Raw genomic sequence first — 27924 nt, 5'->3', positions numbered from 1 at the left:
ATTAGCGCCCTTTTAAAAGGGACCCCCAAGCCCTTTCTCGTGTCCTCTCTCTCTGCAAGGTGAGGATATGAGACCTTGGCAGTTTGCAATGTGGCACATGGTTCTCACCAGAACCTGACCACACTTGCACTCTGGCCTCAGACTTTCAGCCTCTGGGACCATGAGAAATAAATTTCTGTTGTTCATAAGTCACGTGGCAGGTCACACATGTCATAGCTGCCTGAACGGACCAAGAGGCAAGAGAAGCCAGAGAAGAGAAGGAAGCCAACAAAGTAGGTCACCAAGCAGGTCACCACCGTGGGCAGCTTCATCCTCCAGGACACTCTGGGAGGCAGCGGGGAACACATGCCTCCTGCAGGGAGAGGGAGCAGAGCTATTTATCCTCCAGACCCCATCCGTCTGTCATTGGGTGAGGGCCGTGTGGCGGGCATTAACTCATCAGCACTCTGGTTTGCCCTGAACACAGGCCAAGCACGCTCCTGGGGCCAGAAAAATTGCAGGCGGCAAATTGCAGGTGTTTGCAGCGAGCCTTCTTTGGGTCCTTTGGTGAGAGGCGGTCAGTTCAAGAGGATGTAGATGCCAACAGTGGCTGCTCCAAATACCTTACTCATCAGAAGGAAAACCAGATGCCAACCACCATTCATTAAGCACCTACTGTTTGCCTGGCATCACACCGGGTGGTTCCCTTGTACATTTCACTGCAAAACTTGCTTCCGTAGCCCCAAATACAGATGAGGAAGGCGACGTTTAGAGCAGGGAGGAGTTTGCCCAAAGCCACATGCACAGTTAAACAGGGCAGATTTGGGATTAAAACCAGGTCTGCCCCATTTGGCAGCCCCAATACTTTCCCCCTCATGCAGTTTCTCTGGATTTCTCTGCATCTCAGAAATTCGTGATTCTCACCAGTCTGGCCCATCAGGTAATGCGTACCGCAGCTATTATGAGTGCTGAAGTGAATAAAATACTAATCCTCATCAATAGATTAAACTGAGAAATTCTTAAACCAGAGATCTGCCTGCAATAAAAGCAATTGGGTTGTTTCTTTGTAATTTGACTGCTCACATGAGCCCAGGAACCTGCCTTATAGCTTTACAAATCTGTGATAATTTCCTTCAACTTTTCCATTTTATTGCTGCCATTAAGATCCCGTTGTGTTCTTAAAACAGAAAAAAAATGATTAAAACAGATGTGGCTCTTAAAGTTACAATATGATTTTTACAACCCTGGGTTTTACGATACTGAGAGAAATTTCAGCACATTCTATTAATACAACTTTTACTTATAACATAAATTATTTTTTTTCTATTTTTATCTAATCAACCTCATACACCTCTACCTAAATCTAAAACAAAACCAATTACATATCCCATACACCAATTCTCCCAAACATATACCCCCTCATACATAACCTTAAATCACCCCAAACCAAACCACCACAAACCACCCCCTACATCATATAAATAAAATACAAAAAATCTTCTATAAAAAATACCTCTAATCTCACCCAAAAAATAAAAACCACCTAAACATCTCAATTCCCCAACATCCAACCCATATAAACCCCACACACCCCCACCACATACCACAAAATCCAACCAAAAAAAACCCCCCCAAAAACCAAAAACAAATTATATTAAATATATTTCCACAAAAAACCCCCTAATCCTCAACCCTATTGCCCCCCCCCCCCCCCCCCCCCCCCCCCCCCGTTTTGGTGTGTGGGTTGTTTTTATTATGTTGTTCACACACGGATACCAAACCTCTAGGTTCTTGGGTGGCCTTGCATCACCTCATCTGCAAGAGCCCGGTCACAAAAGACACTGAATGTTTGTTGCCTGAAAAAATAAATGAATTACTTTTTCTTTTTTTCAAGATTTTATTTATTTATTCATGAGAGACACACAGAGAGAGGCAGAGACACAGGCAGAGAGAGAAGCAGGCTCCCTGCAGGGAGCCTGATGTGGGACTTGATCCCAGGACCCCAGGATCACAACCTGAGCTGAAGGCAGATGCTCAACAAAGGCATCCGTAAAATAAATGAATTCTTAAATTCATCTCTATTCTTCTTTTTAGAAAAATGGAAGGGTTATTGACTTCTACTAATAATAAAAAAAAAAAAAAGAAAGAAAGAGGGAGAGAGAGAACGACCATGAGAAGGATTTCCCTTTAAAAAAAAAAAAGCAATCAAACTGGCAAAGATTTAAGACAGCTGGAGTCAGTGCTGGCAAAAATGTGGAGAAATGGGGCTGCTTCTTTACTGCTGGTGGGAACGTAAACTGATATAAATAATCATTACCAAGAGGCTAAATGGGCATATCCTTTGAATCAGTAGTTTTGCTCTTGAGAGTTTATCCTAAGGAAATAATCAGAAAAACATGAGAAAATGCATATAGCATAAAGCCCAGGGAAGAGAAAAAGGAACTATATGTATCATTCCAATATTATGTTTTAAAAACTAGCTGCATAGAAACTAATTGAAAGAAAAACCCCAAAATGTTAAATAGAAGTATCTTTGGTTGTTAAGATCGTTTCTATTTTCTTCTTTATATTTTTGAATGCTGGTCTCAAGGGGCTCTTCCTTCAGGTCCCTGTGAAATGTCACCACATCATCAAGTTCATCCCTGACCAGCTTACTGGAAGCAGCCACCCCCCCACCCCATACCTCACATCCCTCTCTTCCTCTTACCTTGTTTTGTTTTCTGTTAGACATTATTAGACATTGTGCTGTATCTGGGTTTACTCACAGATTCATTTTCTGTGACCCACAACTTAATGTCAAATCCGTAAGGGCGGTGTCCCCAGCGCCTAAACCAGGACCCGGCATAAAGGAGATACAAAAATATGAATGATAATCTGAATGGACAGATCGCATATGCAAGTACACGTATAAGGATAACCTGCTGCAGAGGGAAAATCTGAAAACTAACTAAATGCCCAATGGTAGGAAACTGGTTAAATGTAACACAGTGTATCTATACAGTGAAGTCTACATAACAAGGCTACACTGCTTTCACATTTTTAAACATAGAAGTATGTAGGCATGTTTGTGTGCACATGATTGCATTCTTTTCCCTGACAACCAAAGCAATATATGTTATTGGAAAAAAAAAAAGTCAATCAACAAGAGATTAGCTTAAAAAAAGAAAAAAAGAAAAAGAAAAGAAAACCTCACTTTCTCCCTGAAAGTCAACTCACACTTTAAGCTTAATAATTGGGTAACTATCCTTCCATATTCTTTTTTCCCCTCATGATGATACAAATGCAATAATACAAATGCCAACATATGGTCATGTAAGTAAGATCGTTGCCCTTTGTAAAATTTGATTGATCAACATACATTATGGATGCCTCTGTAGGTTGATATACAACTGGTTAAAAATTTTTTAAAGATTTTATTTTTTTATTTATGAGAGACACAGAGAGAGGCAGAGACACAGGCAGAGGGAGAAGCAGGCTTCCTGCAAGAAGCCCAATGGCGGACTCGATCCCAAGACCCCAGGATCATGCCCTGAGCCCAAGGCAGATGTTCAACCACTGAGCCACCCAGGTGTCCCTAACCTACCTTCTTGTAAATAAGCAGCCACTTAAGGCAATACTATTTTTCTTTTCTTTTTTTAAAGATTTTTTTACGTATTAATTTGAAAGAGAGAGAGCACAAGTGAGAGCATGAGCAGTGGGGAGGGTCAGAAGGGGAGAGAGAAGCAGATTGCCAGTGAAGCAGGGAGCCTGAAGTGGACTCGATCCAAGGACCCTGGGATCATGACCTGAGCCAAAGGCAGATGCTTAACTGACTGAGCCACCCAGGCACCCCAAGGCAGTACCATTTTTCAATAAAACATCCTGTTTCTCCTGAATTTAAATATAAACAAATTAAGTAAACAAATTAAGAAATATATCGATTTCTATAAATAAATATATGTATTCCCATATACACTTTGATCAATAGGTATATAAATTTCCTGTATACACCTAGATTAATTTCTGGAGTTTCTATAATGTCCTACTAATCTATGTATTTATTCTCATGTTTTTCCTTCCCTAGCTTTCTAGTGATATAGCAGCAGCCAGGGTCCCAGTGGGAAGCAAATGGCCCAGTCAAGCATGACTCCGCGGAGGAGTTTGATAAAGAGACTATTGGCCAAGGGATGGGCAGGGTTTATGGAGGCCACCAAGGGGTAGAGCAGTAGAGGAGTATGACAGAGGTGCTATTACTGCCCCTGGACCTGAGAGGGACCCCAGGGGGTAATAGAGGAATGCAGAAGCTAGTTCACACTTGCAGGCAAGAGCCACTTGTTAGCATTTCTTTCCAGCTACATGAGACACCATCCGGGTAACTTGAAACCAGCCATGGTGGGAATATTTACACCAAGGAAACTGGCAAATGCTAAATATCAGAGCTTCCTGCCCCCAGAGCCTGTTGTTCAACATCTGCAAGCACAGCACTGGGAGGAAACGTGCCCTGGAATCAGGAGGGTAGAGTCCTAGGGAGAAGGGAGTTTTGTCTTGAGTAGGAGGACACAGTCTGCCCACCATAGCCCAGCAGGGAAGGAGGGAATAAATATGCTCACTTTGATCTCTTCCTACCCTCCTGCCCTTGCAAGTGCCTCCCTCCTGCTGTCCCAAACCCACCACAGGTCAGAGAACCTGGAGCTGCAGACACAACCAGAGAGAGGGGTCAGCTTCCAGGGGAATCCGGGAAGGTAGGGAACATCAGATCCAGATGGAAATATCCAGTCCAAGCCCTTTTGCCCAACTGGGAGGACAGCCTGTCCTATCCCCACCCTAAGTCCTCATTTTCAAAAATTCCTTAGAGATTTTTCCATACACAGTCCGCAAAACCTTGTTGAGATAAGAATTGGAATTTTACGCAATTTAAAGATTAATTTGGGAAGGCTTGGTACTGTGAAATTAAATCTTCCCATTAAGAACATGGGATATCTGTCCACACAAGCCATTCAGTTAGGCTTTTGTTTCTTCTTTAATTAAATCTTACGGTCGTTTCCATCTGTCTAATACTTTTATTGTTAAATCTCATTGTATCTGATCATTTTGATCACTGATACGAACGAAATGGTTTTCTACATTCATTTTCTAACCCGTGATTCCTAGTAAAAACTACTAAAGGCTTCATCTTTAGAACATATTCGAGTAATTTATCAATTAATCATTTACAAATACTCATGTGAAGAATATTTTTTAAGTACCTTCTTTTGAGTTTTCTAAGCTTGCAATTATATCTGCTGGAAAAGAGACGATTTTACCACTTCCTTTGAATATTGACACAACTTATTTCATTTTTGTGTATAATCGCATTAGCTAGAAATAACAGTGTGGACAGTAACCGTCCAGCCTTATTGGTCACTCTGTTGAGCTTGATTCATGTTTCGCGGTATGACAGTGTGGCTACTGTGAGTTTGTAGGAATTATTTTCATCCTATTCATGTAGTTTCTTTCTATCCTTAGTTTTACTTGGAGTTTTTTCTAGCAACAGCTGTGGAATTTTATCAGATTCCCATCCGAGCATTTTCATATAAGCCCTGGTTTTCCTCACTTAATTTACTGAGGTAATGACGTAATGAATTACACTGTCAGATCGTGTAATGATGAACCACTTCTGCCTCCTGAAACAGACATTATCGGCTCATGATCTATTATTCTTTAATATGTCACTGACATTTTATTGAGAATCTCAGCATCTCTATTCATAAGTGACTATGATCTGGAGTTTTCCTAATTGTGCTGGGAATGACACACCTGGTCCTTAAGGTTCTTCCTTGCTTCGATAAATGATTTGAGGAGCTGGGCATCGATTTCTGCCAAAACCTTTTGGTTAATTTTTAACAACTTCACTTTTCCCTGTGGTTAGTTGTCTTTTAACTTTTCTGACCTCTTCTTGAGTCAATTCTGGTTCTTTCCTCTAGATTTTCTGTTTTTGCTCTGAAGTTCCCAAGATGTGTGTTTTTTTTTTTAAAGATTTTATTTATTTGACACAGAGAGAGCCAACATGAGGGAGCACAAGCAGGGGGAGCAACAGGCAGAGGGAGAGGGAGAAGCAGGCTCCCCGCTGAGCAGAGAGCATGACCTGGACTCGATCCCAGGACCTGGGATCATGACCTGAGCCAAAGGCAGGCACTCAACCAATTGAGCTACCCAGGCGCCCTCCAAGCTGTTTTATTATAATTATTTTACTTTCTTCGTGTCATTATATTTCTCTCTCACACCCAAAGTATATTATTTTCTTTATTTTTCCTCATGAAGGCTCACAAGGGATATATTTAGTTCATTTTTCCCACATAAAGAACCAGAATTTGGCTTCGTGCTCTGTCAAAGTGGTGGAGTACGGCGAGACAGGAAGGGGCTTGGGGTACAAATGGCAGTGCTGCCACTGGCCAGCTGGGGGACCCCAGGAAGTCATTTCACCTTGGTGAGCCTCAGGTTCCTAGTCTTAGAAGATTAATGAAAAATATGACTTACTCCCAAGGCAGTGATATAGATAAAATGAAAAAAAACAAAACAAAACCTATTCATCACCCAGCACAATTCCTAACACACAGTAAGACCTTGACAGCAATAGTAATAGTCTCTAGAAAATTCTCCAGAGAAATAGAACCAATAGGAGATAGGTGTGTGTGTGTGTGTGTGTGTGTGTGTGTGTGTGTGTGTATGTGTGTGGTGTGTGTGTGTGAGAGAGAGAGAGAGAGAATATAAGGAGTTGGCTCACGTGATCACGGAGGCTGACCCGTCCAAAGATCTCAGCGTGAGTCAGCAAGCTGCAGACCCAGAAGATGTGATGGTTTAGCTCCAATCCGTGTCTGAAGGCCTTAGAACCAGGACAGCAAATGATGTACTTCCAGTCTGCAGGCTAATAGGCTCAAGACCCAGGAAGAGCTGTTTTAGTTTGAATCCAGAGGCAAGAAAAAGCCAATGTCCCTGCTCAAATGCCACCCCACCCTGGCTCTAAGGCTGAGCATGGGAGGCAGGCAGGGCCATTCAACATAGTTTATTCTCCTGGCCCCAGTGATTGGTTCAGAGATGGACACATGACACAAGACATGGAATGAGACTCAATCCTTAGAATTTGTTTGAGGAAAACAAAGATTATTGAGGAAAAAAAAAGATCTCTTTGCATTGGATTGGTTAAACTGGCAGGAAATAAGCATGGAGCCACTGGTGGTCATCTTACCACCCCAAGCCTACTTAAGAATGAAGCCAATACAAAAGAAAGCAGTAGAGTAAGAACAAGTCCTTGGGACCTTCATTGAGCACCTGGATCCAGCCAAACCTGAAGCTTTTACCTCTCTACTTACCCACTGTATGAGCCAATAAGTCAGTTTTAATTGAGTTTTTGTCACCTACAACTAAAAGAGATCTGAATAACTCTGAGGCGTAACCTATGAATTTATTAGCAGTTGATTTTTTGACCCAAGGAATCCCTCCTCTCTGCTTCTAATCCCAGGGTATGGAAATTGCCTCTTCTCTTGTCTGTCTCCCCCAAAAGACTGCAGCTGCTTGAGCCCAGAGACCTGGTTTTTTTCATTTCTATGTCCTTGAAGCCCAGTCTAGAGTCCAGAACCAACCCAACCCCTTAGGAAGTAGGTAATGTCATCCCCAAGTTACAGATAAGGAAACCGAGTCACAAAGTGGGCACTTTCTTAGCAATTAGTAGATGACAGACCTCAGATATCAACCCTGGCCTTTCTGATTTCAAAGCGTCATTTGGTGAATGTTTGTTGAGTGAATGAATGACCCCACAGACTGACTCTGACATTAATCCTAATGAAATTTAATCTTATTAGTTCTCACCCATAGATCCTGACATTGGAGAACTTTCAGAATTTTTCTAAAATGTGCCACAGGGTTTCCAGTCTCCAGGACAGCTGTTCTGCAGCTGAATTGGTATCTCCTTTTCATCAATTCTTCTGGGACCCCAATCTGCAGTCCCCTGAATTGCTGCTCTGAACAGCTGCCTCTTACCCCTCCTTTCCCTAAGCCCTGGCCTGTCTTCCTTCTAAAGCAGCTCTCAAGTTTTGTTTTATTTCCTTTTGTTTTTTGGGGTGTCTGTGTGTGGAATGTACTTCTCAAATCCCTAAGACATTAATGCTAGGACTCCAGAAGACTTCAGCGGCTCTTCTCTGTGGCCCCTTTCAAGACTCCTGCCTGAGCCGTTCTCCACCCCCACCCCCGCCCTTTTTTGATGCCACTTTCTCTCGGGTTCCAAACAACAAACTGAATTTGCTTCAGTTCCCACACAAGGCCACGTCATCTCCCACAGCAAGGTCTTTGCAAATGCCCCACTATCCCCCTGACGTCCTCCCCCTCCCCCTAAAGCCCTTGACCTTTCTTGCTCCTAGTCATTGCACAGATATTAGCCAAATACAACTCCAAGAGGATTTCTCCAACTGCCCCCCCCCCCGACCATGGGAACATCAGTCTCCCATTTGACCTGTCCGTAATATTCTGAACTTTTCCTTAATACCATCCAACACGTCTATAATTACCCACATGTCTAGTCCTTACACATCTCTAGGCTATGCATACCCTGGGGACAAGGACATTGCCCTGCTGGTTCTCGGCTGCGTCCCTAGCCCTGGAACAGGGTCTGACATAGCCTAGGAACTCCACATATACTTCCTGATTGGATGAAAGAATAAAATCAACCAGCATGTGCTCAGATTTGGAGGATTCTGGTGGGCTCATGATAGGACTCCTCAGAGTAAAATCTCATTTGCATGTCATCAGGCACCTCCCAAATCTTCACCTGGAGCTGGAATACTGAGTGCCACAGCAGCCCGACTTCCACCTAGTCTGGGTTAGTGTGAGAACAACCCCCCTCCCCCATTCCGCACTCATCTCAGCCCTGAGGCCACCTTTCCCATCTGTACAAAGATCCCTGCCTAGCCTCTGCTCTTTCTCCCATGAACATCTCACCCCCTCAAAGTCAATACAAACAAGGATAATAATAACAAATGCTTATCATGTGCCAATCACTGCTAAGGACTTCCCACAAACCGTGGAGTATGATTATGATCTCCATTTTGCAGACAAGGAAACTGAGGCTCAGAGAGATTAAGTCAGTTATTCAAGGTCACCCAGCTGGTAAGTGATGGAGCCAGACAGTCTGACCCCAGAAAAACCTCATATAACCACTAAACTATATAATAATAACTTCCCAACATTTTTGACTGTGACTCACAGTAAAAAATACTTTTTATATCATGACCTAGTTCACACATATGCACTCACCCACGAAAGACTGAAACAAAAGTTTCACAAAGCAATACTTTTAATATGTGCTATGCCTTCTACTCCCTTAAAAATAAATGATGGCCATGTAAAAACAAACTAATTAATGAATGAATTAATGATGGCCATGACCCAGGGCAATGATTGGTGGGTTATACATTTTCAGTTCATTAGACTTAGGGACATGCCACACTTAAATATGCAATGCAGCTTTTTATTCGGTTTTATTTATTTTATTTTATTTATTTTTTTATTCGGTTTTAAATTAAAATACATAGCACCTTGATTTTAGATGATAAGACCTGTGCCAGATTTCTATCCTATCCAACTAAAACTAAATAAATTTGTGTTGTTTCAAGCCACGAAATTTGTGGCGGTTTGTTATAGCAGCAACAGGACACTCATACAGATACTCAAGAAACTCGTACCACTGGTTGCCTCTGGGAAGGGGGGATAGTTCGTTGAGGGACAGAAATGGGGAAGTATTAGATGAACAGGGTGTACTGTTTGAATTCTGAACCATGTTAATACACAGCCAACTCTGCATGACCTCCCTCTGGGAATAACTTTCTCAGCAGACCCTCCACTCATGTGGTTTGGATGGGTCTGAGCTCCCGGGGCGGCGTGGGATCCAGGCTCGGCCAACCAGAGCACTCTTCACCCAGACACAGTGATTGGTTCCAGGGTAGACACACGACCTCAGCCTAGCCAATGATGATAGTTCCTCTCCCTGAGCCTGGAGATGGCTGAGAGACGCACGTGCAATGTGAGGAGACTCCAGGAGGAAAGAATCAGACTCCATCAAACTCGGGAGCTTTGCTTTGCCCTTTGCTTTGCCATCAGCAAAGGGCGATGTTGAACTAGCGGGTATAAACCTGGCCCTGCTGGGTCTATCTTTGCCACCAATTTGGGGAAAGCCCACCAGAGAGTGAAATGAAGACAGAGAAAATCAGAGCCAAGAGATGAAAAGTGACTTCTGTCGCAGTGACAGGACACCTGGATCCAGCTGTGCCTGATGCTGCATATAGCTCCACAAGCTAATGAAATCTTTTTTATGACTTATGTCGGTTTTTGTCGCTGCCAACCAAAACCAAACCAAAACAAAATCACTGATATACTCTTTACTTTGCAAATGGGAAAACAGAGACCCAAAGGAGGTGCATGGCTTGTCCAAGTGCCCACAGGGAGCCTATGGCATAGCTGGGAACAGAGTTTATTCCTGATTCTCTTTTGTTGCTTTTGCCCCCCCAGACCACGATTAGTCTTTTATTCTCCCCAACCCCTCCGTCACCCCCTGACCGCATCCCCCTAGCTCTCACACACACCTAATCTTAGACTCTCATCATTTGCTTGGATCAGAGCTCCTTTCACACCCAGGGGAAAGAAGGGAGACATGCCCCTCCATGCCAAACAGGAAAGGTTTTATAAGGCACCCCAAGTCTCCATATTCTAGGGGGCGACATGGAGGCAATCCCCCAAAACCACGTAGCTCATACTCAGCATCGACGTGAGATCCTAGGCTTGGACCTTGGAGCAAAAATCACACTTTGGACATCGTGAAAATGTGTAAAACCACCAGGAGATGGGCCTGAGGACTCCCGAGCTGGCGGGAGTGAGCCCAAAGTTGGGGGACGGTTTGCTGGCGGAGCAGGTCCCTCACAGGTCGCTGTGTTCATTTCCCCAGAAAGTCAAGGGTGAGGGAGGCTCATCTGGATAAAGACTCACAAGTATGAGGGGGCCAGAGGGGCCCATTATTTTAAAATGAGTGCATCTCAGGCACAGATCAATGGGAGCAGATGCCGAGAACCAACCAACCAATCAGAACCATCAGCAGGCAAAACCAAGGCCTCCCTAAGGAGAGCTGCAGGTGGAGTCTTGCTGCACTAGGCCTGGGCGGCAGAGGACGACTAGTTATCCTAGCTACGCCCAGGGAGTGCTTACTCTGTGTCAAGGCGGGGCTTCGGCCTTGGCCTTAGGCCTTTGCAGGCTTCAGCCCACACAGTCCTGCTCCCTGAAATGCTTTGAAATAAGTGCCTTGTTATGCCCCCCTCCACAGCCCTGCTCCCTGAGCCTCAGAGAGGTTAGTGAATGTGCTTGAGGAGCTGGTGGGTAGCCAGGCTGGCCTTCAAATCCTTGTTCCAAAGCCCCAGGCTGTACTGGCTCTGGCATTTGCAGGCTGCAGTGCAAAAAGAAAATGAGGGAACCCTTGTTCAAAAAATTATTAATTTCAAGATGGTGACAGCAGACCATCAACCTGAGTGCAGGACCCTTCTGCGCCGCCCCATGTCCAGGTGCAGGTCACACACCTACACACACCTAGGACGCTGAGTCATGATGGGAATGGCCACACACATTTGGAAGAGGACCCAGAGGGAGGAATGTAAGTGAGGACATGTGCTCTGGGCATCTGAGAAGAGATATGGGCATAACAGTAGAGCCCAAACCTGCTTTTTTTTTTTTTTTTAAGATTTTATTTAAATTTTATTTATTCCATATATATATTTATATAACTTCATATTCATAATCCTATCCAATCCTTTATCTCCACAATTTTACACTATCATAACACCATATCTTCATTTCTTAATTCTTCTCAAAAAATCATCTCCACCTTTATTCCCATACCCTTTCAAATAAATAAATATCCCAAACATCACAAATTATACAAAAACTCACCAATTAACCAACCAAACCCAACAATTAAAACCCAACAAAATCTTAACCATATACACATATAAATACCCCACCCCATCCACCTACAAAAAAAACACCTCCCCTAAACCCATCCCATTTTTTCCCCACACACCCAAATAATCTACATTATTACCTAATCCAAATCCCAACAAACAAACTAATTTCTCACCAAAATACCACAACTACCATACCCTACACCCCCCCAAAAAATTCACAAAACATTCATTTATTTTTAAATAATTCAAATAACACCACCAATATAAAAACCTTTAAACTCACACCTGTACGCTACTAACGCCACGCCCCACCTATTCTACGCCAACCTGCTTTCACTCAAATTTTAATCCATGCTAGTTACATTAAATTCCCCCTTTCCTACCATGTCACATCTTTTAACTACACATAAAACGATATCACTCTTTTTTATTACATCTTTCTCATTATTTATTGACTTTGGTCCTATCTCCCTCACCCATTTCCCTTAACAATCCAACCACCACCACCATTACCACTACAACCTCCCTCCCCCCCTTGTTCAAACAGTGTCCTCCACTTCCCCACTTGCCCTTCTTAGGCCTGGTTCATTATACCCTCAACATGCCATTTGACACCGTCCTCTTCGTTAAACTTTTCAAAAAAATGGCGCCACTCTTTACCAACCACCTACACACCCTCCACCCGATATTCTCGCGGCCCGCAACCTTCTTGACATTAACTACGGATACACAGCCCCATACAAACGCACCCCCAGGACCCCTATCTCTGCTCCGGCCCCCATTTCACACATGTGAACCAGGAGTTGCATTCAAGTGGACCCACTCGCCCACCTTCGCCCTTCAGGCCATAAACATTCTACCCACTCCCCTCCTTACTCCCCCCCTCCCACCAAACTCTCAAATACACCACAGTCCACACCGCCCCCCAATGTTTCCTAATGCTGAACTCAAGTGTCTGTTCCATTTATCAGTTTGTGAGTTCCATCATTTTTTGTGTGATCAATGGATTTCATTTATTTATTCTCTGTGTCTGGCCCCAGCCCTGGAGCAGAACAGAAGATAGGGGCCATGGGAAGGAGGGCAATTTCATTCCCAACCTTATATATATTTATTAAGAGAGTCATCAGAAATTAATAATAACTTTTATCAAACACTTACTATGTGCCAGATGCTGTATGAAGCATTGAGCTCTGCTGTGTAAAAAAAATATAATTCTCCCCATATCTCAATGGAGTGTATGTAATATAATTATCTTCCTTTTCCTGATCAGCAAACTGAGCTCAGAAAAATGAAGTAACTTACCCAAAGTCACACAGCAAGGTCATGGCACATTCTAGCTACTATTCCTGTATAACAAACCACCCCAAACTTAGTGATGTAAAAGAACACCCATTCTGTTACCCTCATGTATATTGGGGGTTGGAAATTCAGAAAGAGCGTGATAGGGATGGCTTATTTGTGCTCCACAATGTTGGGGGCCTCCTCTGGGAAGACTCAAAGGCTGGGGATGAGTTGGTGGCTGGGACTGAAATCACTCACTCACATGTCTGGCACCAGGGCAAGGATGACTCAAATGCTCCACGCACCTGCCCACCAACTAGAGCCCCTACACATGGCCTCCCTGTGTGCTTGGGCTTCCTCACATCATGGCAGCCTCAGGGAACTAGAACTCCTTTTTTTTTTTTTGTTTTTTTAAGATTTTATTCATTTATTCATGAGAGACACACACAGAGAGAGAGAGAGGCAGAGACAGAGGCAGAGGGGGAAGTAGGCTCCATGCAGGGAGCCCGACGCCAGACTCGATCCTGGGACTCCAGAATCACGCCCTGGACCGAAGGCAGCGCTAAACTGCTGAGACACCCAGGCTGCCCTGGAACTAGAACTTCTTACCTGATGGCTCAGGGTTCTAGCAGGAACGCTCCAGTGAAGGAAAACAGCATGACCTAGCCTTGGAAGTCCTATAGTTTCACTTCCACCATGTTCTATTAGTTATAAGCATGTCACAAACCTGCCAAGATCCAAAAGAAGGGGGATCAGACCCTAACTGATGGAAGGAGGGTCAAGTCTCTGTCGTAGAAGGACACGTGCAATGGAAGACATTGTTATGGTCATCTTGGAAAAATATGATCTACCGCATGGCAGAACCAGGACGCAGACTCAGGCAGTGGCTCCAGAGACATCGTTCTTAGCCACCCCCCTCCCCCATGTCTTACTAGGAGGTAGTGAGAATCAGATGACAGAAAACACACAAGCCACCTAGGACAGGGCGTGACACCGTAAACGCCAAGCTCAGTAACTGTTGCTTTCCTGATTCTACTCGCTCTCTTCAAGTGCCCCTGCATCCATGTGTTTCTTCACCAATGACGCACCTGACTGTGTCCTTCCCGAGACCTGGCATCCACTGGTCAAACTCAGGAACAAGACCGAAGTCTGTCAGCTCCTCACAGTAGCTCTGGGTGAGCATTTCTCTGAGGCCTCCCCCTGGAGATGGCTGGGCCGTGTGTCTGAAAAGCCAGGCAGGACCAGGGAGCTATGCCCCAACCCCAGGCAGATGACCCAGGGAACTGAGGTTCCGAGTTGAAGAGTTCAAACCCAGCACAGTTCATGAATGTTCCTGGGCCCCAAAGAGTAACCCGAGAAATTGTTTGTATCAGCGAGGAATGACTTAACTCTTGGCAAATCCTAGAAAACAGCCTCTCTTCCTGTTTCTAGGGGCCTTCCAAAGAAAAGAAACAGTTTAGGTTTTGTTCAGCTCTGTGGTTGACTGTAGACTCCCACCCATGCGGCATGGGGGACCTGTGGGTGAGGTCTCAGCTCCCAGGAGCAGCGGGAGGGAACATTTGGGGAGTGCAAACCAGACTGTTTGCTTTTCTCTGGCCAAGGGGGCCTCTGAGTCAGCGGCAGAGACCACCGCGGGGTGGAAGGGTCTTCAGCACTGATCCCAGCATCTCCACTCCACGCTGCACCTTCCGACCAAGCAAGGCTGGTCTCCTCCCCACCCCGATCCACGTCACCTCATTCACTTTCCACCACCTTGCCTTTGCACATGCTGAGCCACCTTCCTGGAATGCCCTCCCTCCCATGACTAAACAAACCCCACTGAACTTTCAGTACCCAGGTAGGGCTCTAAGTCCACGCTGTGAAACCTTCCCTGAAAACCACAGTCCGACAAAAGCTTTTCTTTCTCTCCCTTAGCTCGCTATATGATGTCATGCTTCATTCCTTAATCCAATCGATCATTTTTAGGGACTCAGTTCTGGTGGCTTTTGGCCTCATAACCCCTTTACATTCTTAAAAATTAGAGAGGAGCCCAAAGAATTTTTGTTGACAGGGGATCTCTCTCTCTCTCTCTCTCTCTCTCTCTCTCTCAGTTTTTTGCCATATTAGAAATTAAGACAGAAATTTTAAAAACATTTGTTAATTTATGCGAAATGAGCAGTCACAGACCCATTTCATGTTAATATCAGGGGGATGACATCATCGTATGTCATGTAACTTCTGGAAGACTCCGCTGCACACTTGTGAGAGAATGGAAAAGGCAAATAACATCTTGGTATTGTTTCATCAAAACAAAAATAGTTTTGATCTTCAGGACTCCCTGAAGGGCCTGGGGGAGCCCAGGGTCACTGAAGTAACTGAGTGTCACTGTCTTAGGGTGTTTAGAGGTGCTAAGATCTCTTTCTACACACAAGCCTTCTTATCTTTTATCCATCATTGGCTTTTTGGTGTAACTTAGTATTTATTTTACTGGTCCTGCTTACTATTTAAAAAAAATTAAATAGATAAGGATTGGAAAGGACAAGAGGGGGAAGGAAACATCCGTGTGCTGAGCACAGACTCTTCATAAGGACTGCACACATCATCGTGAATGCTTCTGTTATGCACTGTTCGAGGCACAGGCAAGGATATAGACGTGGGTATGGATGTGAATACCAATGCGGGTTATGTATCTGTTACCGCAGATTGTGGTCATAAAGTTCTGAAAAATTGTCTATTACAAGACTTTTTCTGGAGGTTCCTCAGTGGAAGGCAATGTTCAGCAAAGTGTGGCTTATTTTCCCCTAGCGTTACGACAAATGATGTTTTGGTTGCACACGGTGCATGGCTATAGTAGTAACACTTTATCGCATACTGATAATATTAATAATCGCTGTTCTTTTATCTTTCAACCATTCTGATTACACCCGGGAGGGAGTCTCCCTCCCTCCCGGGTTAGGAGGATGTCCTTAATGCTCTCTAACATTTGCTGATCTCCTTTTGTAACCAAGACAGAGATAGATTCCAGCCCAGAGCTCTCAGCCAGCCACAGCATCTAGGTGGAATTGAACAACATTGTTTTGGTTTCCTTACAGATATATGTATAGGGACACCTGGGTGACTCAGTGGTTGGGCATCTGCCTTCGGCTCAGGTCATGATGTCGGGGGTCCTGGGGTCGAGCCCCCTGTTGAGCTCCTTGCTCAGCAGGGAGCCTGCTTCTCCTTCTCCCTCTGCTCCTCCCCTTGCTCATGCTCTTTCTCTCTTGCTCTCTCTCTCAAATAAATAAGCACAATATTAAATATATATATATATATACACATACACATATATATTAAAGTTACTGTTTATGTGCTACAGTGAGGCTAGTTTTCCATTTTGAGTAGAGATGTAACATTTCTTTTTTCATAAGAGACACACAGAGAGAGGCAGAGACATAGGCAGAGGGAGAAAGAAGCAGGCTTCCTGTGGGGAGCCCGATGTGGGACTCGATCCCAGGACCCTGGGATCATGCCCTGAGCCAAAGGCAGACGCTTAACCACTGAGCCACCCAGGTGGCCCAGGATGTAACATTTCTTATTTAAGTACATTTATTGCAGCAATAAAATAAGTTGATTTAAAGAACTACTTTAAGAAAATAATGTTGCAGGAGGTGTGCATATCTGGCAAGAAGTGTGAGATGAAGGTGGTTGCCGAGTCGTTGAAGTTATAGAAATACTGATGGGCTAGAAAGAGCACCAGAGGGGGCTGACATGTGTGGGTTCAAATCCCAGCTCTGCCTTTCATTGGCTTTGTGGCTATGGGCAAGTGATCCAACCAGTCTGAGCCTCGTTTTCCTTTGGGCTCTGAAAGTGTTCAAGGATCAAAGACACCCTCAGGTGACATCGGATGACTTTAGGTGAGAAAAAGAGCCCAACAACTATGTCTTATACTCTGCTAACTAAACACTTACCCCTGGGTGGCCCAGGGGTTGAGCATCTGCCTTCTTGGTTCAGGTCATAATCCTGGGATCCTGGGATCGAGTTCCGCATTGGGCTCCCCTGCTTCTCCTTCTACCTGTGTCTGTGCCTCTCTCTGTGTGTCTCTCATGAATGAATAAATAAAATCTTTAAAAATAAATAAGTAAATAAACAAACACTTTACAGGCATTATTTTATTTTGAGCTCACACTAACCTTGAAATAAAGATATTATTTCTCCAGTTGAGGAAAGAAAGACTGAGAGGAAGGACAATGACCTGCCCAAGTACACCCAGCTGGACTGTGCAGAAGCAGCTATTTGAACCCAAGTCTGCATGGGTACTAAATCCATTTTGTTCCCACTACACCCACCCATCCTCATGGGGACAGTTACAGAAGCAGGAGTGGCCACCTCACCAAGACTCCCTCCCATCCTGCCTCTTCCTCTCCTGCTGCCACTGAATATGGTGGGAAAAGTCGAGATCATTTTAATTACTTCTGCTATAACCATAACTTATTTTTACTTGCTTTGTAATTTACACTTAAAAAAGATAACAGGGCTTTTTTCCCTTCTCTTAGTCCAAGAGTCTAAGAAGATCAATGACATCATTAGCATTGAGGTAATTAAGAGTCTGATCTGTAAGTTCAAACTCAAGGTTACATTTGAAAATCATGTTGTTAAGTTGAGTTTTATGAGGACAGGTTGCAGAACATGCATAAATCTGGTAGGAAAGAACCTTCCCATCCATCCTGGTTATACAGACATTTTCGTAGTCTTCTGTCTCTGACCCATGAACATCCAACCGTTTTCACTCTTATTTACATAACAATGTAATCGCTGGCTTAATGTTTTGGGTTTTGAAGTATTTACACTAACAGTTCAAAATTTCTCTTTCTATTAAGGTGCTATTAGAAATGTGTGGCTTCTGATTGTAAATTTAATTTTATTCAAGACTAGATAAAAGAATGTTGGGACCATTGCTTTAATTGCAACTGACCAACTGACCAAAGATCATAATTTCAAATTCAGATCCCCTGCACCACCAAAGGAGGATTATTTCGAGGTACAACTTTTATATCAGGGCCATCTTCCAGGGGGAGGAACACTCAGGCAGAGGGAATGGTGAGGACCAAGATCTTGAGCTGAGAGTGACCCTGCAGAATCTAAGGAGCCTCCAGGAGGCCAGGGTGCCTGGAGCCGAGGGAGCCAGAGAAGGGGGGCTCCAAGAGGTGATAGAGTTGGGCAGAAAAGGCCATTCAAGGCTTGTTCACCACGAGGACTTCTGCTTTTACTCTGAGAGAGATGGGAAGCAGCTGGAGGGTTCTACGTAGAACACAGGGTGTCCTTAGGTCTTTAGTAGAATCACTTAGGAAACTGTGTTGGAAATAGATCACTGTGCAGGGACTAGTGATGGTCCCATACAATAAGCCAGCTACGTGTGAGGCTTGGGTCACACTGAGAGTTAGTTTGAGCCACGAAGTCTGAAATGCCCGTCATACTTGTAATAACCAATATTGTATAGACAGGAGGTGACTGAATCTGGAATGCGGGGAGAAGTCTGGGCTGGAGGTAAATAGTGGGAGCGGTCACCGTAAAGATTATATTCAAAGCCCCAAATGTGTTTACTGAATGACTCAAGGTTACTGCAGGAAGATAAACTTTTCATTGAAAGGAAATTTGAACTCTAAAACAGTCAGAGCTTCGCAAGAAATGGAGGGAGTGTTCTTAGCCCAGGTGGAGAAAGGAGAATCCACAAGCTATCACCCAGCCGGACCCCAGCTCCCAGGTAGAGCTAGCACACAGGCGTGGGCAGGCTAGGGACTCGTCATTCATGTCCCCTCCCGCCACTCAGTTCCTGTGCTGAAGTCCCCAGGGTGATGGCCTTAGAAAGTGGACTGGGATTAGTGCCATTAGGAAAGAGGCCCCCCAGAGCTCCCTTGCCTCCTTTGCCACATGAAGTCACAGCGAAAAGGCAACGGCTCTGACCCAGGAGGTGAGTCCTCACCAGACACCACACCTGCTGGCACCATAATCTTAGACTCCAGGCCTCCAGAACTGTGAGAAAAACATTTCTGCTGTTCATAAGCCATCCTGTCTCTGGAATTTTGTTATAGCAGCCCGAACAGACTAAGACAGGCATCCAAGCCAGGGCAAACGGCGAGCCCTGGCTACTAAATGATACCAGCCGCATCTCTAGAAATTAGAACTGAATCACAGGCCTCTGCTTCTTCTGTAAAGTATTTTCCCGAAGACTCTGCCTGCTTCGAGGGGGCCTTCCCATCCCTCTGTAAGTCTTTCTTGCCAAGGGCCCAGGTCAAAAGAGCTCACCTCTTGTGGTTGATTGTTTAACAGCCACATGTTCTTTCCACTCAGAACACACACATCCCTTTGGCATGTGACTGCTGCTTCTCACATCCAAAGGTCAGATCTATTTCTTTACCCCTTTGAATCTGTGCTTGACCTTGTCACTTGATTTAATCAATATAATGCAGTGGGAGGGTCATGGTGTGAGTTCCAGAGCTTGGGGGCTAAGAGGCCTTGAAGCTTCCGCCTTCACCTTCTGGGAGCCTTGGGACCACCTCGTCAGGCTGCCGGGGTCTAGGGGTATGAGACACTCCAGGGAGAACAGAGGTGCCCCAGGCAACAGCCAGCCAGACGTGACTCCAGCCAGTTTCCCCACTTTATACAGCCACCCTGAGGCCCCAGCAAATCAGCAGAGAAACTGCCTCACCAATCAGGAGAACCAGGAGAGAGAAGAAATCATTGTTTTATGCCAGTAAGCACTGGAGCAATTTGTTACACAGCCATGGATAGCTGATACGTCCCTCCTGGCCTCCTTTTCCTCATCTGGGAAAGGGGGCTAGCAGTCCCCATCTAGGAGAGTTATTTTGCACAGTAACCAACTTATTGGATGTGGAAATGCTTGCAGTCTGTAAAAAAACAAACAAACAAACAAGTGTGTGTTTATTGTTAATAAACCTAAAGATGTTGGTAAAATAATCTCTGGGACCCCATTGGAAAGGTGACCTGAGAGTATTTTGGCACAGAAGATAAAGATAATCACTAACCCAAATAGAGTTATTTGGGTACCTGCCAGGCACTGTTCTAAGCCCCTTCCATGTATTAACTCATTTATGCTCATACTAAGCAAGTGTATGAGGTTGGAACCTTGTGTTACAGACAAGGAAATGGAGTTCTACAGAGTTTAAAAACTTGCCCAGAGTCACTCAGGTAACATGTGATCTAGCCCAGGGGATCTGGCTCCTGAGCCCTCAAGATAAAAGGAGGCAGCATATCCAGAGAGACATTCTAGAGCGGTCATGAACAGAAAAGGCTGTTTCTCTCCCTTTCAAATGGGGATCAGTCCCCACGCAACTTCACTTCAGGAGAGTTTTATGGCAGGGCTTCTGGGATCTTATTTTTGAAAGCCACAGCCCATTTGCAGAGAATGGGATTTTTCTAGATCAAGAAGAGATTTCCCTAAGCTAGATAAGGGAGGAGAGAATTCCATGGGTTCTGGAGCCCCTGGCATTGCTCCCTGCTCCCCGACAGTGCCCCTGAGCATATGGTAGGTCGTGGAGGAGGAGGACATCACTCTTTGCACCTGTCATTCTAGCTCTGCAGCTCAGCCAAGGTCCCCTGAGGCCCCAGGCATGCACAAAGGGGGCATCCAAGCCACGGCATTTGAAGGAGCCCCATGGGCTGGGGCAGTAGATCCCTCATGTGTCACCAGGGTGTACCAGTGACTGGTACTGCCTCACACCGCAGACCCCCACATCTTCAGACAGCCCAGAGGTGTAGGCCCAATTAGCCCTGACTATAACCCTGGCTCGGGACTCAGATGGGAAATGAGGCATATTTAGGAGCATTTCTAATCGGCGAACCACTTGCAAGCAGCATTGACAGTTAAATACAGGATGCCCAGTTAAATCTGAACTTCGGATAAGTAGCAAATAATTTCTTAGTAGAAGTCCCAAATATCTAAGTCCCAAATAACTAAGAAGTTAGCTGAGCACGCTTTTGGGAGGTGTTTTTAGTTTGTCTCTGTCCTGATAGCCTTCCTCCCCCTCCCACCCGATATTTGGGATCTACTTATACCAAAGAGTTATTTATTTAAAATGCACATTTAGGGGACACCTGCGTGGCTCAGCAGTTGAGCATCTGCCCTTAGCTCAGGGCATGATCCCGGAGTCCCAGAATCGAGCCCCACACCGGGCTCTTTGCGTGGAACCTGTTTCTCCTTCTGCTTCTCTTTCTCTCTGCCATGAATAAATAAACAAAATATTTTTTAAAATAATAATAAATAAAGTAAAATAAAATGACATTTAGGGGCAACTGGGTGGTTCAGTGGTTGAGCATCTGTCTTTGGCTCAGGGCGTGATCCTGGGGTCTTGGGATCAAGTCCCGCATCGGGCTCTCCGCAGGGAGCCTGCTTCTCCCTCTGCCTGTGTCTCTGCCTCTCTCTGTCTCTCATGAATAAATAAATAAAATCTTTAAAAAAGTAAAATGCACATTTAACTGGGAACCTGAGCTTTCTATTTGCTAAATCTGACCGTCCTACTTGCAAGATTTTTACCATAACCACATACCCCCACAGGCGTTTTTATGAGAATGAATCGGCTGTTTTAACATTTGGTTAATTTTCTTTAAACCCATATACTTTGTCATTTAGACAAAGCTATTCTTAAAAGGAACTTCATGGCACTAACAAAGATAGAACTGTTGCTTTAAGCTATCAGCTGTCTGGAACAGGGGTAACTAAGAAAATGATATTCAGTGGGGGGTCAAGCAAGCTTATTAAATCTCGCTAAGTACCTTTGCCTCCCCAAGGCCTCTCCCCTCTGTTACCGGAGGGGAAGAGTCAGTGTGAGGTGTTAAGAACACACTAGCCCCCCAGGGAGACTTGGGATTTGAGAGAATTGAGGAGGGAATACATTTCTCTCCATGTGAGGCCACATTATATAAAGCCAGGTCCGCAGTCCAGGACCTGCTCACACCTACAGTCATTTTAGCTTCACACACTTCGGGAAATACCAATTTACAAAACATAAAGGAATGTGGCATCTGTTGCTCACCTGAGTTTGTAGCTTGAGATTGGAATCCATGGCCTGTAACTGACAAAAGTTCAAAAATAATAAAAGGAAATATCTGGACATTTTGGGTGCATAACCCCACCACTCCCCGCAACCAGCTAAGAAAGGTCTCTTACTTCCCTGTTCTTCTAAGGTGGCAGCAGGGACGTCACACTCCAAAGTCACCCAGCTAGTCAGTAGCAGGAGCTGTGTTCCCAGCAACTTTGCTCCCATTGTCTCCCTCCCTGCACACACACTTCTCCCAAGCTTCAGCCAAACAGGCCAAGAAGAAAGGATCCGAATAAGTCTTTGGGGCTGTTTTTTGCCATCTCTCCTCCTGACCACCCACTCGCCCCCCCCACCCACCAGCCCTGCTCCCAAGTTATACAATACTTGGAAAACTCACAGTGTACAATTCTAAGGCAATAAAACTTTTCAAATTTCCCCCGGCAGACAAGAGATTTTGATCTGAGTGTTTCCCACAATTTGCAATGATTTGCTTTATGAGACGCCCCAAATTTCTCTCCTGACAAGTTAGCAAAAGCCAGTTCATTTCTCAGGAGGGCTGAGTTTTAGCCCAAAGAGAAAACACTTGTGTGTTTGGCAAACACCATCCAAATCAAGCAGAGGGGTTCCAACTTTTGTTTCAGTTTCTTAAAAAAATTCAATCAATACTTCTTAATTTGAAATTTTATTTATTATTAGAACAACTTTAAGTCTCTCTAACCATCGGGGGAAAAAACCCACATCTTTAATCCATTTGTTTAAACATATATACACATTTCTTTCTGGTCTTGTTTAACCATTATCCATGCATGTCATTTGTAGGGGGAACAATATAGTTGGAGTTTTGTGATCTGCTTTTCTACACTTGATAAAATATCATTTAGGCCAGGGGGTCGGCAAATTTTCCTGTAAAGGCCCTGAGAGTAAATATTTTAGGTTTTGTAAGCCATCCAGTCTCCGTGGCAACCCCTCAAGGCTGCCAGTGTAGCACAAAAGCAGTCACACACAATAGAAAGTGAGTGGGTGTGGCAAGGTCCATTGAAACCTTTTTGCAAAAACAGGTGGCCCTCCAGCCACAGTTTGCCAACCCCTGGAGTATACCTGTTTAAGAGAGACATGGGAGGGGCTGATGGAGAAGGAGAGAGAGAATCTCAAGCACGCTCCACGCCCATCACCAAGACAAAGGTAGGGTAGGGCTTGATCTCACCACCCTGAGATCAGGACCTGATCCCAAATCAAGAGTTGGACACTCAGCCAACTAGCCACCCAGGCGTCCCCCTGATATATATGTTTAAGGATGCAATATAGCCAGGTGATTAGAAGATGGGGTTGGTACCTGGGGATCCTGAGTTCCCACGTAGGCTGTTGCAGTGGAGTGATAGGCCAGGTTGTATAAATCATAGAATATCCCTCTGCCCCAGTTTCTCATCTGTATAATGGGAAGAGTAAGAGCCATCACAGCTTTGATGGGATTAAATGAGCTCAAGCATATAACACACTCAGCCCCATCCTTGGCACACAGGAGAATCTGCAGAAACCGGGCCTGCTGTAATGACTGGCTACCATGAGCCAGGCTTCTTGTTTGTCTTCCATCCGTCTGCATGTTAGTCCGTTGAGTAAATACACTTTAATCTGCTTCATTATTTTTCCCAGACTGTCTACTTTAAAAATCATTCAACACCCTTGAAGAGTTGAGGATGAAGGGGGAAAGCTGATTTTCATTTTTGGACGAAATGTCTGGGTAAATGTGTGTGGTGGCGAAGGGCGTTGTTTAAAGACACAATCAACAGTGAAATATTCATGCTTAGGAAGATTTTTTCCTCCCTCCTCCCATCAAGGACAGGACTGTAATGCATCACAGAATTCTTTGGGGGGCGGGGTTGGGCTATGTAGGCTCTTCACTGGAAATAAGAGAAACTTAAATAAATTTGCAATGGGGTCCTTCGAAATCAAACAAAGGAATTCGTTGTAGGGAATCAAAGATGTCCTATGGATTCCAAAGTCTAACCATGCAGGCGGGTCTCAGCAGGTATGAGACCAGAATGAAAAGCTATTGGGGTCGAGACAGAGGTGTCTGTCATTCTGGGCAACATGATCTCTCCTCTCTGCAATTCCCTGCAGAAACAGGTACATCTTGATTTTGTCCTTTAAATCTTTTCTCTGACCAGCTCCCTTCCTCACATTCAGGACTCGAGCTGTATTGTCACCCAGTGAGGGCAAGGCATTACTTGACTGAAAAGAAGAGAAAAGCAGGCATCTGTGTCCTAAGTTCCCACCTTTGGTTTTGGCCAGGAGAGGGGGGCCTTGAGTCATACAGGTGTGGGGAAGCCTGAGGAAAGAGAAGCTTCCGCCTCAATGCCCAAGTGAGGCTCTGGAACGGGATTCTCTGGCTTCCTCCAGGGATGGTCATGTGGAAGTGACCCATGCCTTCAAGGAAGTTACAATCTATTGAAGAGACAATACTCATTCACGGACAAAATACAGAGCAAAGAAAAATGATTCACTGATCATATAGGCCAAAGATGGTGACATGTGGCACACGGATCACAACTCTGCATTTCCAGAACCATGACAGGCATCACTAATCAATCACAGCATTTTCCCCTCTGATGAATCTGGATTCGATCTCAGAATTTTCAACACAGTGAATCAGACATGGACCCTTAATTTCTCAAAATCGATAGCTGTAGCCACCTCGATAGAAGTTTAGTGATTTTATTTTATTTTATTTTATTTTATTATTTTATTTTTTTGGTTTAGTGATTTTAATGAACTAAGTAATTTATCTGATCAACAAAAATTTCTAACGCCAGACACATGGCTGGACACAACACTGAACACTGCAGGGAGACTCACACTCATTGCTCCAAGTCTAGGGAGAGAATCAAAGAAGCAAATGGGAAACTACAGTGCAATGGAATGAGTGTTAATATGTGGCAGATGCAGCGTCCTGGGGAAGTACAGACTGGAGAGTCTGGGATGCCTCTACGCTGCATATGAAAAATAAACAAGAGTTAAGCAAATAAAAGGGAAAGTTAGTTCTTGAGGGACTTTTTAGTTGTAATTGACAGAAACTCAGCTCATGTTGCTTTAAGCAAACAGGAAAATACATTGGCTCATGTAACTGAGATACATTTGGCTCATGTGAATGGAAAGTCTTTAAGTAGTTATCTTCAGGTACAGCTGGATCCAGATGCTTAAATGATATCAGGAAGCTGTCTCTACCTCTTGGATCTGCATTCCCCTATGTGGCTTAATTTTCAAACAGGGTCCCTTCTCATGGTGGCAAAGACATCCATAAGCATCTCCGGACTGACGTCCTGTCTGCTTAAAACCCCAGTAGAAAGGCACCTCACACACACACACACACACACACACAAATAAAAATAGTTTAAAAATAAAATAAAAAAGAAAGGCACCTGACAATAGCACTGGTGAGTCCTGAGGTTGACTCTAGTTTGGCCAGACGTGGATCCTGTTTCACCCCCGTAGGTTGGTCACACCTACCCAAATGAAGTGGACAGAGTCTGGGGAAGGTGAGTCCCCAAGCACCCTGAGACGCTTGTACCAGGAGAAGAGGGCATTATGCTGGGCCAAAAATTATAACTGATCTCTGCAGGAAGAAGGAAGGACAACAACATTGTAGGCAGGGGCCCGGAAGACCAAAGAGAATCTGTGATGCTTTGGAGGAACTGGGGAGATTTCAGGATGTGAGGCACTGCATTTGACCCCACAGTGTGAGACAGAGACTGGGAGGCCAGGTCAGCAGAAGCCAGATCCCAAAGGCAGGTCCTGGGTTCTAACCTCAATCTCAAGGGCAACGGGAAGGCACTGCCGGGTTTGAAGAAGGGGGATGAAGAGTCTGAATTGCCTTCACATTTGATGAGTCAACAGCCTTGTGGCAAGTGGGGAGAGAGAGGGAAAGCATTGCTTTTCAAGATCAGATCTTGAAGACAGCCCTGTTGGAGCAAACCATGAAATTTGGCCATCTCCTTTTCCAGTGAGACCCATTCAGATGATATGTGCTCCTCCAAGTGGTATAAAACCCCCGAGATGGTTTTCCAAGACAAGATGACCCCTCTACTCATCATGTTCTTTTCAAGGATTCATTCAAGTGATTTCTTTCCTCAGTTGAAAGAAGGAGTTACGCATACCAAGGGTCACTGCACACCATGTGCCTGCAGTTTTTAAAAATGTACTTCTTGTAGTCTGTACAACCAAAAGCTCAAACGCTTCTAGAAAATGGGCAGAGTTGACCTTGCGGCAGGCAGGCCACAGCTGTCCTCCACGAGAGGACAAATCCCACCTTGGAAGGAACCAAATGGGAGCGAGCCTGAATTCCGCTTATAAGACAGTGTCTGCAAGTCTGTTTCTACGCGTAGTTAAATTGCACAGAAAGTACAACTGGATTTGTCCCCGGTTTTCCCATTAGGGATACTATAAAGTAGAGGCGGAAGTTAATTGAGTTCAGAGTTCAGTGTGTCATGTCGGGGAATTGGGACTTTGGCAAGCAGCTCGCGTGTAGCATGTGTTCTGGGGGTAGCATTTTCACACGACCTCCCTGGGGGAGAAGAGTTCTTTCACCAGGAGTGCAATCCTCAGAAAACAGGCTTCTGGAGTTCCAAAGGGGCTTTCACCTACATTACAGGATAAAGGTCTCATTTTGCTTATAGAGACTTTCTTGCAATAGGCCATGTTCATGATACCCAAGAAAAAGTAATAAAAACCCCCTGCCTCTCAACAAGAGCCATAAAGTCCAGTGCTTAAGAGCAGGGACCCTGGAGCCAGATTGCCAGATCACTCACAAGCTGGAGCCACGGCCTGGATCATTTTACCCTCGGGTGGGGGGTGGAGGGGGCTCAATGTTTTAATCTGTGCAATGGAACATTCAACTGCACCTACCTCATAAATGCAAGGAAAGGATTAAACAAGTTAGTATGTATCAAGTGCTTAGAACATTGCCTGGTCCAGGGAAAGAGCTATGGTTGGCTGTTCATCAGGAGCACTTCTGGGCTAGGGCACCACACTGGGTTCTTTACGTGTCTCATTTCATTTTATCATTAAAAAAAAAAAAGATAAAAATGCTGTGGGTTAGCAAAACTGGATTTACTATGAAGCTATCAAAGCTGAAAGAATCAGGGTCCTCTGCCACGTGGCACCTTCCAAGGCCCAGGGAGGGCCCTTGGAAAAAAAAAAAAAAACTTCATGGGCACATGTGTTGTGATATTTGCAAAAGTAAAACCTGTTTCCATCCCTATTCTTGAAAAGGACTCCCAAAATATTAGCTACAGGCTTCACAAAACTGGACGTTCCCCTGGAGGTAGGGATTCTTATTCCCTTTTCACCAATGAGAATACAGGCTTCAAGAGGTGAGGTGACCTGCCCAAAGTGACACTGCTAGGGCAGAGCAGAGCAGAGGTGGCAATGCAAGTCCATCTGGCATCTACTGCTGCCTCCACATGTGGCCGAACTCAGCCGCAGATCCCTGCCAGCCAGGGGATCTTACTTTCCCCACCTGGGTCTGGCCCAGATGCCATCCCAGAGCCAGCAAGAGACAGGGACACAAAGGACATCTGGAGGGTGATGCAAATGCTCTATTTCTCCATTGCAGTGGTAGTTGCACAGATATAGGCATTTGTCAAAACTCATCAAACCATCCCAGAGCTTGGCTGAGGCAGACACAAATGAAACATTTTCTG

The sequence above is a fragment of the Nyctereutes procyonoides genome, unplaced genomic scaffold, assembly GCF_905146905.1.
Source record: "Nyctereutes procyonoides isolate TBG_1078 unplaced genomic scaffold, NYPRO_anot_genome, whole genome shotgun sequence".
NCBI lineage: Eukaryota > Metazoa > Chordata > Mammalia > Carnivora > Canidae > Nyctereutes > Nyctereutes procyonoides.
This window is presented reverse-complemented; position numbering follows the sequence as displayed.